Source organism: Diceros bicornis, chromosome 1 (genome assembly GCF_020826845.1).
Source record: "Diceros bicornis minor isolate mBicDic1 chromosome 1, mDicBic1.mat.cur, whole genome shotgun sequence".
In the NCBI taxonomy this organism is placed as follows: domain Eukaryota; kingdom Metazoa; phylum Chordata; class Mammalia; order Perissodactyla; family Rhinocerotidae; genus Diceros; species Diceros bicornis.
The window spans coordinates 67,699,877-67,716,804 of NC_080740.1; the positions used below are offsets into that span (position 1 = coordinate 67,699,877).

At 42.1% G+C, this 16,928-nt stretch overlaps 1 protein-coding gene across 6 annotated transcripts in view; it reads left to right on the top strand.

Moving 5' to 3' along the window:
- SMIM3 (small integral membrane protein 3) overlaps positions 1 to 16,928 on the top strand; it is a 48,226-nt gene that overhangs the window by 1,565 nt on the left and 29,733 nt on the right. Inside the window, exons 1-3 of one of the 6 annotated variants that reach the window (XM_058544324.1) lie at positions 11,773 to 11,994; positions 13,106 to 13,355; positions 13,448 to 13,627. The exons of 1 other annotated variant lie outside the window; for it this stretch is intronic. The gene's annotated coding sequence lies outside the window, so the exon portion shown is untranslated. Of the gene's footprint in view, positions 1 to 10,719; positions 10,940 to 11,772; positions 11,995 to 13,105; positions 13,356 to 13,447; positions 13,628 to 14,221; positions 14,555 to 16,928 lie in introns of those variants that run through there. 4 more of the 6 variants (XM_058544334.1, XM_058544348.1, XM_058544305.1 and 1 more) reach the window with 4 other exon arrangements.

Sequence of the window (16,928 nt, forward strand, 5' to 3'; positions counted from 1 at the left end):
GTTCCTGTAGATAACATCTCCCTGAAGCCTGGATCACCATGCTGTTGACGCAAATAATCCATAATCAATCTATAAATCAAAATTGGGGTGAGTTTATTATGAGCCAAATTTGAAGACCATATAGCCTGGGGGCTTCCTTCCCCAAGGAAGGAAGTGGGGTGTACAGCGTGGTTATATACCATCAAAGAGCATGTATCACATATGATTGCAATGTCCCTTTTACAGTAGTCACGAGATTGCCCTGTCAGATTGCCCTGTTGGCACAGCGATTGATGGACAAAGCAGGTAGCAGGTCTGCTGTCTCGATGGGCGTGGCAGGTAGCAGGCCTGTTGTCTCAAGTTGGGTGGTCACAGGATGAGCGCAGCAATCAAATCTTAGCCTAGGGAGAAATGCTTATCCTTAAGGAAATGCCAATGTGGGGGAAGTTGCATTCTTATCTTAAGGGCATTTGTTCTTGTCTTTGGGACACGTTAATTGCTTAAAGCAGATATACAATGCATGTTCAAAGGCCACAGGCCCTTTTGGAAAAACAAGCTCAGGCCAAATTAGTTTTACACTAAATGGCTTCCTCATATGCTCTAATATATCCTATTGCTTACCATTTACTTATCAATGGTAATGGGTGTTTGAGTTGTTTTTCAGGAATTAGAACCCCTTGTCCACTTTAGGCTGGTTGAGACCAACCCACCAACTGGGCCTGCACGGATATCTGATAAGTGGCATTTTGATGTCAGGAGACTAAAAACTCCACCCTCAGATCATGCTAATGCCACCATTTTGTGAACATGCGTCCTATGAAGAGCCACGAAGTCTGACTACGCTTGTGCAGATCATCAATTACCTCACCTTTCCTCACCTCCAATCATGTATCTCACATTTCAGACCACCTTGCCCCCCCATCCCTTAAATATTCCTGAGTCCCCATTTTTGGGGAAGCAGATTTGGGACTCATTCTCCTGTTTCCTCACTTGGCTGCCTTGTGATTAAACCTTCTCTCTGCTGCAATCTCATCGTCTTGGCATTTGGATTTCTGGGCACAGGCAAAAAGGAAGCTGGTTTGGTAACAATATCATGCAGTATTTGTCTTTCTAGGTCTGGCTTATTTCACTTAGTATAGTGTCCTCCAGGTTCATCCATATTGCTGCAAATGGAAGGATTTCCTTCTTTTTTAAGGCTGTATAATATTTCATTGTGTGGGTATACATATGAAAAGTTGTCTATTCATCTGTCTACATTTAGGTTTTCATCTTTATCTATTCATCTGTGTACATTTAGGTTATTTCCATATCTTGGTGATTGTGAATAATGCTGAAATGACCCATGGAAGTGCAGGTATTTCTTCAAGATCCTGATTCCATTTCCTTTGGATATATACCCAGAAGTGGGATTGCTGGATCATATGGTAGTTCTATTTTTAATTTTTTGAGGAACCTCCATACTGTTTTCCATAGTAGCTGTACCAGCTTACATTCCCACCAATAGTCTACAAGGACTCCTTTTCTCCACATCCTTGCCAACACTTGTTATCATTTGTCTTTCTGATAATAGCCATTCTAACAGTGTGAAGTGATATCTCATTGTAGTTTTGATTTGCATTTCCCTGATGATTAGTGAAGTTGAGCACCTTTTCATATATCTGGTGGCCATTTGTATGTTTTTTTTTTTTTGAGAAATATCTCTTCAGGTCCTTTGCCCATTTTTTAATTGGGTTATTTATTTATTTATTTTGCTATTGAGATAAGACTTCCTTATGTGTTTTGGATATTAACTCCTTATCAAATATGTCATTTAAAAATATTTTCTCCAATTCTATGGGTTGCCTTTTCATTCTGTTGATTGTTCCCTTTGCTGTGCAGAAGGCTTTCAGTTTGATGCAATCCACTTGTCTATTTTTGCTTTTGTTGCCTGTGTTTTGGGGTCATATCCAAGAAATCATTGCCCAGACCAATGTCAAAAAGATTTTTCATATGTGTACTTCTGATAGTTTTATGGTTTCAGGTCTTACTTTTAAGTCTTTAATCCACTTTGAGTTTTTCTTTTTTTAAATATGATGTGAGATAAGGGTCCAGTTTCATTCTTTTGCATGTGGATATCCAATTTTGCCAACACCATTTATTGAAAAGACTATCCTTTCCCCGTTGTGTGTTCTTGGCACCCTTGTTGAAGATAAGTTAACTGTTGATATATGGATTTATTTTGGGGATCTCTATTCTGTTCCATTGGTCTATAACTGTTTTTATGCCTGGTTTGATTACTGTAGCTGGTAATATATTTTGAAATCAGGAAGTGTGATGCCTCCAGCTTTGTTCTTTTTGCTCAAGATTGCTTTGGCTATTCAGGAGTCTTTTGTGGTTCCATATGAATTTTAGGATTGTTTTTTCTATTTCTGTAAAGAATGCCATTGGGATTTTGATAAGAGATTGTGTTGAATCTGTAGATCACTTTGGGTAGTATGCACATTTTAACAATATTAATTCTTCCAATCCACGAGCACAGGATGTCTTTCCATTTATCTGTCTTCTTTAATTTCCTTCATCAATGTTTTATAATTTTCAGTGTACAATTCTTTCACCTCTTTAAGTTTATTCCCAAGTATTTTATTTTATTTTTTTTTGCTATTGTAAATGGGATTGTTTTCTTAATTTTCTTTTCAGATAGCTCATTGTTAGTGTACACATAGAAACACCACGGATTTTTGTATGTTAATTTTGTATCCAGCAACTTTACTGAATTTGTTTCTTAGTTCCAACAGGTTTTTTGTTGAGTTTTCAGAATTTTCTACTTATATGATAATGTCATCTGCAAACAGAGATAATTTTACATCTTCTCTTCTGATTTGGATAACTTTTATTTATTTTTCCTGTCTAATTACTCTGGCTAGGACTCCCAGTACTGTGGTGACTAGAAGTTATGAGAGTGGGCGTCCTTGCCTTGTACCAGATCTTAGAAGGAAGGCTTTTAGTTTTTCCCCACTAATTATCATATTAGCTGTGGGCTTTTCAAATATGGCCTTTATTGTGTTGAGGTAAGTTCCTTCTATACCCATTTTGTTGAGAGTTTTAATCAAGAATGGATGTTTAGCTTTGTCAGATACTTGTCTGTGTCTATTGAGATGATCATGTGATTTTTTTCTTTCATTTTGTTAATGTATTGTATCATATTGATTGATTTGCATATGTTCAACCATCCTTGCGTCCTGGGGATAAATCCCAGTTGGGCATGGTGTGTGATCCTTTTAATGTGCTGTTGAATTCAGTTTGTCAGTATTTTATTGAGGATTTTTTTTTTTTTGAGGAAGATTGGCCCTGAGCTAACATCTGTTGCTTATTGTCCTCCTTTTTTCCTTTTTTATCCTCAAAGCCCCAGTAGATAGTTGTATGTTATAGTTGTTATTGAGGATTTTTATATCTATGTTCATCAGGGATATTGGCCTATAGTTTTCTATGCTTATGATGTCTTTGTGTGAGTGATGCTGGCCTCATAAAATGAGTTTAGAAGTGGTCCCTCTTCTATTTTTAAAAGAATTTGAGGGGCCGGCCCCGTGGCTTAGTAGTTAAGTGCGCGCGCTCTGCTGCTGGCGGCCCGGGTTCGGATCCCGGGCGCGGACCGACGCACCGCTTCTCCAGCCATGCTGAGGCCGCGTCCCACATACAGCAACTAGAAGGATGTGCAGCTATGACATACAACTATCTACTAGGGCTTTGGGGGGAAAAAAAAAGAATATAATGAGATTCCATCCCTTTAAAAAATAAAAATAAAAAAAATAAAAGAATTTGAGAAGGATTGGTATTAATTTTTCATTGAATGTTTGGTAGAATTCACCTGTGAAGCCATCTTGTCCTGGGCTTTTCTTTTTTGGGAAGCTTTGATTACTGATTCAACCTCCTTATTTGTTATTGGTCTGTTCAGGCTTTCTATTTCTTCTTGATTCAGTTTTGGTGGGTTGTATGTTTCTAGGAATTTATCCATTTCTTCTAGGTTATTTAGTTTGTTGGCATATAATTGTTCATAATACAGTCATGTGTCAATGACAGAAATATGTTCTGAGAAATGCGTCGTTAGGTGATTTTGTTGTTGTGTGATCATAGAGTGTACTTACACAAACCTAGACCTACTACACACCTAGGCTATATGGTACTAATCTTATGGGACCGCTGTCATATATGTGGTCCATCATTGACCGAAACATTGTTATGCAGCACATGACTGTAATTCTATATGATCCTTTTTATTTCTAAGGCATCTGTTGTAATGTCTCCTCTTTCATTTCTGAGTTTACTTGTTTGAGTCTTCTCTCTTTTTTTCTTAGTCTAGCCAAGGGTTTGTCAATGTTATTTATTTTTTCAAAAAATCAACTCTTGGAGCCAGCCTGGTGGCGTAGTGGTTAAGTTTGCATTCTCTGCTTCGGCGGCCCGGGGTTTCCCTGTTCAGATCCTGGGCACGAGCCTACACACCCCTCATCAAGCCATGCTGTGGCAGCATCCCACATACAATATAGAGGAAGATTGGCACAGATGTTAGCTCAACAACAATCTTCCTCACCAAAAAAAAAAAAAAAAAAACCCACAAAAACCCAACCCTTAGTTTTGTTGATTTTTTTCTATTATTTTATTCTCTATTTGATTTATTTCCACTCTAATTTTTATTGTTTCCTTCCTTCTGCTAACTTTGGGCTTAGTTTCTTCTTCTTTTTTTAGTTCCTTGAGGTGTAAAGTTAGATTGTTTGAGATCCTTCTTCTTTTTTAATTTAGACATTTATTGCTATAAACTTTCCTCTTAGTACTGCTTTTTCTGCATCTCATAAATTTCGATATGTTGTGTTTTCATTTTCATTTGTCTCAAGATACTTTTTAAATTTTCTTTTGATCTCCTCTTTGATGCAATGGTTGTTCAAGAGTATATTGTTTAGTTTCCATGTATTTCTGATTTTTCCCGTTTTCTTGCTGTTACTACTGATTTGTAGTTTCATTCCATTGTGGTTGGAGAAGATACTTGGAAGGAGTTTTATCTTTTTAAATTTGTTAAGACATATTTCGTGGCCTAACACGTGATCTGTTCTGGAGGAAGATTCATGTGTGCTTGAGGAGAATGTTCATTCTGCTGCTGTTGGGTGGAATGTTCTGTTAATACCTGTTATGTCCATTGGGCCTATAGTGTTGTTCAAGTCAACTGTTTCTTTATTGATTTTCTGTCTGTATATTCTGTCCATTATTGTAAGTGGGGTATTGAAGTCCCATAATATTATTGTACTGCTGTCAATGTCTGCCTTCAGATCTGTCAGTGTTTGCTTTATATATTTAGGTGCTCTGCCCAGCATATTTTCTAATATGAAGATATTAGTAATATCACACATTTAATATAGTACTTTTTTATTTAAACAGTGCTTTAATATATATTATCTCACAAGTTATGTCACCCTTTAACAATTTAAACCTAAAAGTCACTAAATTCCATTTACTTTGACTTCTTATTCACCAAGGAACAGTTTTAGTTAAACTAAAACTAATTTAGTTTCGTAGGTGGGCTCTACTCTTAGAAGAAAATGTATTAACAGCCAACTGATTTGTAGTTATTTCTTCATGTTGATGAATTCCTTGGCCTTATGGCCTATAACCTAGTCTCTTCTGAGTTTTAATCACTTTTACTGGACTAATCTGCCCTGGTAGAATCAAGTCCCAGAGCCTGCAGGTGCAGAGAGGCTGCAGACTTGAGCTGACCCCATATGAAGCAGACACTCTTTGGAGGACTGGTTTTGAACAATTCAATTCAATAGACAATTATTTGGTCCCTGCTATGTGCCAGGTGTTGGGGAGGGAACCAGAGATAAATGAGATAGTTCCTTCCCTCAAAGGGCTCAGAGGCTAGGCCCTGGGGTAGTGATTCCCAGATGTGGCCCCTATATTAGAATTACCTGAAGGGCTTATTATAAATGTAGATTCTAGGTCCTTATCAAGACCTGAATTGGAATTTTGGGGGTGGGGCCCAGAAATCTAAATCTGTAGCAAACTCCCAGGTAAATCTCATGTCCACAAAATTGGAGAACCACTGTTTTTTGATATCACTTGCTTAACTTTCTGTCTTCGACCCCAGCACTGAGATTGGTGATGAGCCTTGTCTCTGCTGCCGTCTGCCCACTGGTAGCACTGCCTACCAGGATATCAGATGTTCTCTGCCCATCGAGCTGTGGAATATGGAAAGTCTCCTGTGGCAGAAAACTAAAACACCCTGCCCATCTCTAGCCAGCCCCTTCTTCCCACCTTCAGGGGGCTTCATTCTGTTTTCCATAATTCCAGTTCAATGCAGCCTGACCTGTCAGACTCTGAAAATTAGACTTGACTTTGGAGATCTGTTCTAGTGCCAACCGCAGTCCCCAGGCCCAGGATCTCCCCAAATCTTTTTACTTTTAATTATGATTAATACCTGAATACATTCTTGGGCTACCTTTAGAAATCCATTTGGCAAACCTGAAAGTGTCAAAGAGTTAACATTCTATGGGACGATCTTTGACCAATGTGGGATAGAAACCTCTAAATAAATGTTCCCCTCTTCCTTCTCCCGGACGTTCTCCATGGGTCTTTAGAGGGTTACAGCAGGATCAAGCCCTAGTTGCATACAATGGTGACCAAGTTATTAATGTATCCTTTTATTGACTTTCCTTCCAACTGTTTGACTCTTCCAGGTCCCTGCCTGCAAGCTCTCATTTTGGACTCTGCTTTCTAGGGGGAGGAGAGGCTAAGATAGAGACCCAAAAGTTGAACTGCCACATCAACTGGTAACCACATCTAATAAGGGCATTTAATTGCCAATGAGCCCTTGTGAAAAGCCAGACCAATTTATACTCTCACTATAAGTGTATGAGACTTCCATTTCCCCATTGTTTTGCCAACATGGAATGTTATCCAATCTGGATTAGTAGTTTTGCACTTTCTAGCTGTGTGATCTTGAAAAAGCCATTTTTACCTCCAAGTCTTGTTTTGTAACACATAGAATGGGAAGAATAATCCCTGCCTTGGTGAAAATAAAAAATCATCATGGCCGTGAAAGCACTTTGTAAGCTATGAAGTACTAGGTACATGTAAGAAATGGTCCCTAATTATCCCAGGGATGAAAAACCCAAAGGGGTTTCATTTCTCTGAAGAATCTTTCAGAGTAAGTTTACAATAACAACTAAAAAAATTGGAGTTAGCCAGACTTTGGTCAAATGAGGTCTTGTGGAGAGGGCCTGAATTTGGGCTCCCACGTCAAAGGCTCAGAGTCCTCTATAGCCTAAGAATCTTGGAGCACTACTTTGACTAGTGCTGGCCAGGGCTGCCCTCCTCATTTTGGTTTTTTGCTTGAAAACTGCATTAATCACAGATTTTCCTGCATTGAATCTGCAGATTCACCAAAAACTGTAGTAAGTGAACAGAGGAGGAAGAAAAAAAGCCAGTGTTTCATCAACACTCACCCTGACCTCTCTGAGGAGCCCTGCCCAGGAAATGTGGTGGAAGTGCTGCCTACAGCTTATTTCCCAAGTGTAAACATGGCATTCTGGGAAACCTGTCCATGGACTCAACTTTGAATTGTTTTTTACAGAGCTTCTTTTCCCATATAACTGCCTCTCCTATGGTAGCTATACCCTAACCCTCACCTAGCTGCCCCAGCCAAAAACCTGGGGACTTCCTGAGTGGCTCTTTCCTTTCAATTATGCTTCCTGAATAGCTCTAACATCTGCCTGTCTTCATTCTTACAACCACTGCCTTAATTCAGAGTTTTACAGTTTTTCTTTTGGCCTTACTACAGCCTCCTGACTGTTACTCAATTTGCTCTCCATGTTGAGCCACAGTGATATTTCTAAAAACCATATTTTGATCTTGATCCATTTTTGTTGTTGTTCAGCCTCATTCAGTGACTCTCATTCAGCTACAAACTCTTGGGACAGTGTATAAGGCCCTCCAGGATCTGGCACCTGCCTACCTCTTCAGCCCCATCTTCCAAACCCCTCTCGCTTGTGTTCAAGGCCTATCTAACTCTTGCTGATCAACCAACAAGAATATGCAATGTCTTTTTATGTCTTCTTGCCCCTGTACATGCAGTTCCCTTAGACAGAAATAACCTTTATCTGCTCGCCAGCTGAAGGTTAACTTCCTCTGTGAAACCTTGTCTGTCCCTACAAAGAGGAAATTGACCATGCTCCCCTTTGTCCCACAAGTGTGTCCTCTTAGAGCAACTTGCACACTGCATTGTCTTCAGTTTTTAACCAGTCTGTCTTCCCTTCCAGACCATGGTCTGGCAAAGGGCCTGGCCCAGAATATCTACTCAATAAATTTTGTTGATGCCGGGCCAGCCCCGTGGCTTAGCAGTTAAGTGCACGCGCTCCGCTACTGGTGGCCTGAGTTTGGATCTGGGCGCGCATTGACGCACCGCTTCTCCGGCCACGCTGAGGCCGCGTCCCACATACAGCAACTAGAAGGATGTGCAACTATGACATACAACTATCTACTGGGGCTTTGGGGGGAAAAAATAAAATAAATAAAAAAAGAAGTAAAATAAAAGTTAAAAAAAATTAATAAATAAATAAAATAAGTGGAGTGGACAAGTTAATCTCTAAAGTCACTTCCGGCTTTACTGTTCCATGATTTTACCCTGATTTCACTGAAAGCTATGGTCTCTTGAGTCAGCTGTGTTCCCAGGGGTGAGTGGGCAAACATGTGGGAGGAAGAGATGAGTGGAATAGAGAGTGCATGGCCATGAGCTGTCTCTTATGAGCTAGCACTTCAGGGGCCAGAGGTCTGCCTGAAGCACTAGCAGTAATTGGGTAACAGCTGCAGCGGTTAACCCGAGGTCACCCTGTGCCTCCTCCAGCAGAAAAAGGATGCACAGCTCACATCTCTGCGTAGTCAGCAGAGCACAGAGGAAGTGTTCCATGTGCCACAGAATTGATATAAGCTTCCAGTTAGTCTACTAAGCACAGAAAAGGGAGAGTGAGGGGGACGAGCTTTAGTCAGGCTTGAGGTGCACTTGGGAAATTCCCGTCGAATCCATGGGGAGAGCATTCTAGGGATGTGAAACTCATGTACCCAAAATGGGAATGATGCAATTCTGGCAAACTTCCAGGGCAAAATACAATAGGCTATCCTGTTTTCCCTTGCATTTGCTTTCTTTTCTTTTTAAGTGTTGTTGGAAGAGCAACTGGTTTCTTACTCAGCTGTGGATATGAATTAACTGACGTGCAGTGCAGCAGGCAACTGCATTTATGGAAATAGAAAACAGAATACTGTACCAGGAGTGAGAAAAACTAGGGGCATGTTCCTTTGACTCTGTGGACCTCATTTTCTCCATCTGAAAAATACAGAAATTGAACTAAGATCTTTCTAGTACATAATGATTCTAAGTCATCCGTCTACACCAGGAGTCTATAGCAGGTGTCAGCAAATTCCAACCCATGGCTGCTGCCTGTTTTTGTGAAACCGGCACTCACCACTGAAGCAGGTTGGTGCTGTGAGCCTCAGAAACCAAGCCAGGTGTCCTCCTGTGCCTTTTTCTCTCTGCTCCCAGTGCCTGTCTCCCATGCCAGTGCCTGCACCTTGCTGCTGCCCAGGGCCCATGCTGGTCACTTCCTACACACCAAGGACTGTGCTACTGGTGACTGCTGGTCACCGAGCAGTGAATTTCAGTCTGCACCAGCTGAGATGGCCAGGCTCTTCTGGAGGAGAGGAGGGCACCTGGATCTGAGTCATTGAGGAAGAAAGTTAAACTGACCATAGTGGCAGCCTCTCTCTCCTTTCCCACTTTTCCTCACCCCCTTGCCACTGGCCTTTCTCACTCTTGGCTGGGAGAAGGTTTCCAACTGGGGCAAAGTGGGCCCACCATCCAGCAACGAGCAATCCAGAGGGATGGAACCAAAATTTTCTCTCTTGTTATATAGCTACATAATATCCTTGATTTTGCCTCTTGGCCTGCAAAGCCTTATTTGCTATCTGGCCCTTTACAGAAAAAGTTTGCCAACCCATGGGCTATAGCATAATCTGTAAGACAGTAGGGTATGGAGTTAGATGACCTGGGTTCATCCACTTCCTATTTGTGTGACCTTGGGCAAATACTTAATCTCTCTGAACCTGTTTCCTCGTCTATAAAATTGGGTTAATAGTTATAGGACCTGCCTCATAGTATTGTTGTATGTATGTAACATAACTTGTGAATAATACCTATCAGGTAATGTTAGCAAATTTAGCAATCTGTGATGTCATAAATATTCACAGATGTAAAAGGCATCAACAAATTTTTTTTTAACATTTTATTTTATTTTATTTTTTTGTGAGGAAGATCAGCCCTGAGCTAACATCCATGCTAAGCCTCTTTTTTTTTTTTTTTTGCTGAGGAAGACCAGTGCTGAGCTAATATCTATTGCCAATCCTCCTCCTTTTTTTCCCCCAAAGCCCCAGTAGATAGTTGTATGTCATAGTTGCACATCCTTCTAGTTGCTGTATGTGGGACGCGGCCTCAGCATGGCCGGAGAAGCGGTGCGTCCGTGCGCGCCCGGGATCCGAACCCAGGGCCGCCAGCAGCAGAGCGAGCGCACTTAACCACTAAGCCACGGGGCTGGCCCCACTCCACTTATTTTGAAGTTGGAGAACTGAAGTCCAGAAAAGGAAAGGGACTTGCCCAAGGCCGCAGAGGAAGTTAGAAGTGAAGCTAGGGTTTGAATACAAGTCTTGGTTCGGAGTTTATTGCCTTCACTACACTTGGCTGGACCTCGATCTCTACACAATTCACCACCCAATCTCAAGACTTGTTTCTAGGAGACACTAGTGTATTGCTTGTTGAATTGAATAAAATAGAATTGAAGATTGAATTCCTACCTAACTCAGTGCCTGACCCAGAGCAGGCACTCAATAAGTATTTGCTGGATGGATGAATACTATCTTCAAATATCTGGAACTTGCTGGCAGATGAAAGGTGGTAACAAAATTGTTTTTTCTTTTTGATCTTCAAACAGGTCCTTCTTTTAGAAGGTCAAGGAAGAAACAAGGGAAGGGAGGCAGATCACAATTTTAAATAGAGTGGTCAGGGTAGGCCTTGTGAGAAGGTCAGATTTGAAGGATGTGGGGAGTGGGCCGAGTGGATATCTGGGAGAAGAGCCTTCCAAGGAGAGGCTGAGCAAAGTCTCTAAGGCTTAATTGAGGAAGAGCAAGGAGGCAGTGCGGCTGTTAAGGAATGAGCAAGGGGAAGAGGTATAGGAGATGAAGTCCCAACGGTAACAGGGAGGGGGCGTGCAGCTCATGTAGGATCTTGAAAGGCATCTTAATGATGTTACATTTTGCTCTGAAGGAAGTGGAGAGCCATTGCAGGATTTCACACAGAGCAGTGACATGATCTAAAGTACATTTAACAAGGGTCACTCTGGGAATGGACTGTAGAAAGACAGGAATAGAAATGGGTCAGTTTGGAGATTGCTACAGTGATCCTGGCAAGAGTGACAGTGCCATGGAGCAGGGATTCTAACTATGTTTTGAAGGAAGAGTCTATGGGATTTCCTGATGCCCAGTGCTGGGAAGTCATGTATATAGATTGCTGTGTGAAGGATAGCTTGGAGTCACACATCAGGGAGGCCCTTGTTGGGCCAGGGGATAATCCATTTCATGGTTTGGCCGAATTCAGCCACTGAGTTTATTTTCTCAGAAATTATCAAGGCTATCTTTTTCTTCTCTCTGAGATCAAAATAAAAACATCACAGAAAGGATCAAACACTTTTATGTTTCAAAGAAGGAGAGGAAGCTAACTTGTTGAGTCTCTAGTTTACTTTGTTCCAAATCACAAAGCAGGATGATTACCACACCGGAAAGCATATTTCACAAGAGGCCCAGAGAAAGATCCAGTCGTTGCTAAACACATTAATCAGATTTTCAGCACTCCAGCTCTGGCTGAGAAGAATAAGGTGGTGTGGGAGAGCCCAGCCCATTTGGAATGGTGCCAAGGGCTATTCCAAACAAGCTTTGCCTGTTGCTTTCAAGGTAAAATGAGTTAATAACAGTTCAATTGGGTAGAGCTTAGAACATAAGTTGCTATGTAAGTATTTGTTATTCAGCCGCAGAGTTCAGTCTATCCCCTCATTTACAAGTGGGAAAACAGGTTCAGAAAGAGGAAGTGGTTTGTCTGAAGTTACCGTGGATCTCCAGCTTACGTAATGAGCACTAAATTGATTTCTTTATTATGTGGGGAGGATTGGGATTTCCATTCTTGCCCACATTCCCATCTGTGCCTCTTGGCTGCCTTCTTACTCATCTGAGAGTCTGCCCTCACAGAAACGTTCTGTTACTCTTGAGCACACTGTGGATGGGATGTTCTATTACTGTTGAGTACCTGTGGTTCGGATGTTCTGTTACTCTTGAGCACCTGTGGATGGGATGTTTTGTTACTCTTGAGTACCTGTGGATGGGATGCTCTGTTAGTCTTGAGCACCTGTGGTTGGGATGTTTTTTAACTCTTGAGCACACTGTGGATGGGATGTTCTATTACTGTTGAGTACCTGTGGTTCGGATGTTCTGTTACTCTTGAGCACCTGTGGATGGGATGTTTTGTTACTCTTGAGTACCTGTGGATGGGATGCTCTGTTAGTCTTGAGCACCTGTGGTTGGGATGTTTTTTAACTCTTGAGCACCTGTGGATGGGATGTTTTTTAACTCTTGAGCACCTGTGGATGGGATGTTCCGTTACTCTTGAGCACCTGTGGATGGGATGTTCCGTTACTCTTGAGCACCTGTGGATGGGATGTTCCATTACTCTTGAGCACCTGTGGATGGGATGCTCTGTTACTCTTGAGCACCTGTGGATGGGACGTTCTGTTACTCTTGAGCACCTGTGGTTTGGATGTTTTGTTAGTCTGGAGCACCTTTGGAAGCCAGCCTCCAAATTGCCCCTCAATGGTATTCATAACCTGTGTACTCCCCTTCCACGTTGTACCAGGGTTGGCCTGTGTGACCAATAGCATACAACAGAAGTGGTGGTATGACACTTCTGAGATTAGGTTATCAAAGTCTGTGGTTTCTGTGTTCGGTGCTCTCTTGCTGGCATGTGTGCATACGCACACACACACTTATTCTTGGATCACTTGTTTGGGAGAAGCCATTTGCCATTTTGTGAGCATCCCTATGGAGAGGCCCATGTGGTGGGGAACTGAAGGCTTGGCTAACAGTTGGTGAAGACTGAGGCCCGCCAACAACTAGTATGTGAGCTTAGAAGTGGATTCTCCAGCTACAGACAAGTACTGAGGATGACTGCAGACCCAGCTGGCAGCCTGACTGCAATCTCATGAGACACTCTGAGCTAGAACCCCCTAGCTAAGCAGCTCCTGGACTCCTGACCCTTAGAAACGGTGAGATAATTAATGTTTGTTTTAAGCTGCTAAATTTTGAGATATTTGTTACACAGCAATAGATAACTAATACAACCACCTTCCTTTCCCAGCACCATAACAATTAGCCTTTGTTGCCCGGTACACTTCTCTTTTCATCTCTGCCCCCTCCTGCATCCTTGTCATTACCTTGTGCGCTCCCCATGTATCCTCAACACCAACTATCTTCTCTGAGGCCAAACCCAGGAGTCATCACCTGCTGAATCATTCGTGGTACCAAGAGGAAGCAGATGGTGAGCTAAAATGGAATTTGAGAAAAGTTTAATAAAGGGACTATTTGCAAAAGTGTGAGTGGGGTGGAGGGTAATAGCAAGGAATACTGCAGTACCCCAGAACTAGTAAAGGTGGGGTGCTGTTTATGGCCAGAGGCCTGAAGGGGTAAGGGATGGGAGCACTTACTGAACCTGGAGACAGAGAGAGCTGTGTGAAGAGGGCCCTCTGACAGGAGTTGGGAGCTTTGGGTCTAGGACAGAGCCAGACATTGGCATCCCCTGGGTGGAGGGTAGAATGCAAAACACCTCAGCTCCTGCTGGTGCTTCCCTCTTAGCTGAACCCAACAGAAAGCCAGACATCAAACTATCTCAGTTTGGGTTCCCTCAGGAGCAGACTAGGTGATAAGGGTGTAAGTGAAATTTATTTGAGAGATTCGGGGTACACTAGTAGAGGAGTGAGGAAGTGATACAAGGAAGAGAAGGTGGCCAATGAGATTGTGTTTTTAAACCAGCTATCAGAGTGGGTGACTGGAGCTTAGTCCCACAGAGAAATTCTGGGAAACAGTGTAAACACATGCCTCAAAATGATTTCTCCAAAAGATGAGGGAGTTGGGGTATTTATGCCTCTAAAGTGGTTGAGAGCTGCTTCTGGGGATGGGTGTTAATTCTTGGGTAGTTTTGGATTGCCAGGCTGGAAGACTGGCCTTGTGTGGTTCTGGGAAAAGCCCTCAGATGCAAAGAAGCAGATGCCGGCAGTTGGAAGTCTGTGGAGAACTGAATTGGGTGAGGCCCCGGGGATTTGGGCAGGGCATTGACAGTGCCTGCTCCAGAGCCCGTTGATGTGGGCTAGCTGTGGTACAGACGCACCTCCCAATGCTCAACACAGGATGGAGAAGTGTGTGGAGGGTGAATCTGGAGAAACAAATCAAATTTGCATGTATATTTAAAGTAAGTAAGTAATATTAACCAGTATTCTCTAAAATGTAATAGCACTGTTTAGGTTTCAAAACAATTTTTCCTTTTGATTCTCACAATTACTGTTCTCTAATGGTCTGATTGTGCTTGTGCGTTAGCTAAGGCAGGAATTACTCCATTTCCTGGAGCAGAAAACAGAAGCATAGAGAGGATGTAATTCAGTAAGAGTCAGTTAGGTGTAGGACCTTAGAATCAGTTCTGCCACTTACTGGCTGGGTAATCTTAGATAAGTTAACTTATCCTCTTTGAACCTTTGTTTTCTCATGTGCAAAATGGGGTTAATAACATTTTTACCACAGAATTGTTGTAAGGACTAAGTGATATGATGCACATAAAACCCTTGATACATGCTAAATAAGTGCTAAAGAAGTGTTTTTTAAGTAAATAATCTTTTTTGAAAAAAATAAAGGCAAAGGATTTTATTATATATTTTTTCTTGAGACTACATTTACTTAAAAAATTAATAACTTTTACTAATGGACTGGATTGAAATATCTGCCAGTAATAGGCATTCTTTTCTCTCTCAGCTACGTGACTGGATGATAATTGAGCACTTTGGAATAGCCACGAGAATTGATTCAAATGATTATAACCACACTAATGAGACTGTGTGACCATCACTCCACTTCAAAGCTATATAATGGAAGCCTTCCATTTCCTTTTCTTTCTTCCTGTCTGCCCAGCAACTTGTTTTATCTCAAATTCCACATGTTTGGAAAATTCCATCATTTTCCCTTTTTGCCTAATCATTAGTTCAGGGAGGTCTTTCCACTATAATTAAAAAATTAAAATAGGAATTCCTGAATCTAGTTTTCAGACTAAAAGCATATTTCTTTTGAAAATTAGCAAGCAAGTGGGGCTTCCCCAAAGAGCAAAAAAAGGCATTGTACCTGAGGAGCTGTAGAGTAAAAAGAACCTTGGGAAGTTTCCCAGGGGGAGAGGGGAAGAGCCGGAGAGAGAAATGAGAATCTCAGGAGTCCTGGTGTCCAGTGCCTGACTTCTCGAGAAGAACTGAGCTGTTTAGGGGCCTGTAAGGAGGGAGCTGGTGTCTGAGCCAGACATGTCCATCAGTGGAACAAGACTGATCACCCTGCATGGATATGCTTTTAACTCAAAACTGTGGTAATCTTAAGATCTTTGAGCCTTAGCTTTGAAAGGATTTTGGATGCGCAAGTGACTTCAAAGACTATCTAATTCAGGTCCCTTCTTTCCACTTTTGGAGTTAAAAGACCTAGAGAGGGCAGGGGACTGATTGAAGGTCATGTGGCAAACTAGCAATAGAGCCAGCACAAGAAGCCAAGGTTTAGTACTGCTTAGTGCCAGTTTAGTGCCCTTCGATTTGTGTCCATGGTGCACCCACTTCCCTCTGTCTCCCCAAACTCTGCCATTCCAATGGAATCCTTCTGCAGTGTCTCTCTGCTTGCATACCTCCACTGTGAGGGAGCTTGTGACATCCCATGAAAGCTCACACTGTTCCATTTTCAGGTGGTTCTCTTGAAAAATTTTTTCTTAGAGTGAACTAAGATCTGCCTCTTCTCAACTGACACTGTTTGGTTCTGGGTCACCCCTCAAGTTGGCTCTCCCTACCCTACCAGACCTCAGAGGTTTGCTCAGAGTCCCCACAGCCTGCACGAGTCCTCCCATCTCTAGACCAAACATCCTGGTTTCTTGCAATTTGGTCTTTTTGGGGCCTATTTTAGAAGCTGAGAGGGATTTTATACACACAATTACCTAGTTAATGTTTCCTTCAGACTGTGGTGGCCAGAAGGGAACACAAATGTGATTTTTATATGTCAACCTATGTGTCACACAATTTTATATGTCAACTTGGCTAGGCCACAGTACCCTGACACTTGGTCAAACACATCTTGGTGTTGCTGTGAAGGTATTTTTTAGGTAAGATTCACTTTTTTTTTTTTTTTGGTGAAGCCCTGAGCTAACATCCATTGCTAATCCTCCTCGTTTTGCTGAGGAAGATTGGCCCTGGGCTAACATCCGTGCCTATCTTCTTCTACTTTATATGTGGGAAGCCACCACTCATGGCTTCATAAACAGTGCATAGGTCTGTGCCTGGGATCCGAACCTGTGAACGCCAGGCCACTGAAGCAGAGCATGCGAACTTAACCACTATGCCACCAGGCCGGCCCCAAGATTAACTTTTTAATAAGTAGACTTTGAGTAAAGCAGATTATCCTCCGTAGTGTGAGTGGAGCTCCTCCAATCAGTTGAAGGCCTTAAGATAAAGACTATCCACCTCAGGGGAAGAGGAATTCTGCCAGTAGATGGGCCTTTGGCCTTGAGCTGCAACATCAACTCTTCCCTGGGTCTCCAGCCTGCTGGCCTACCC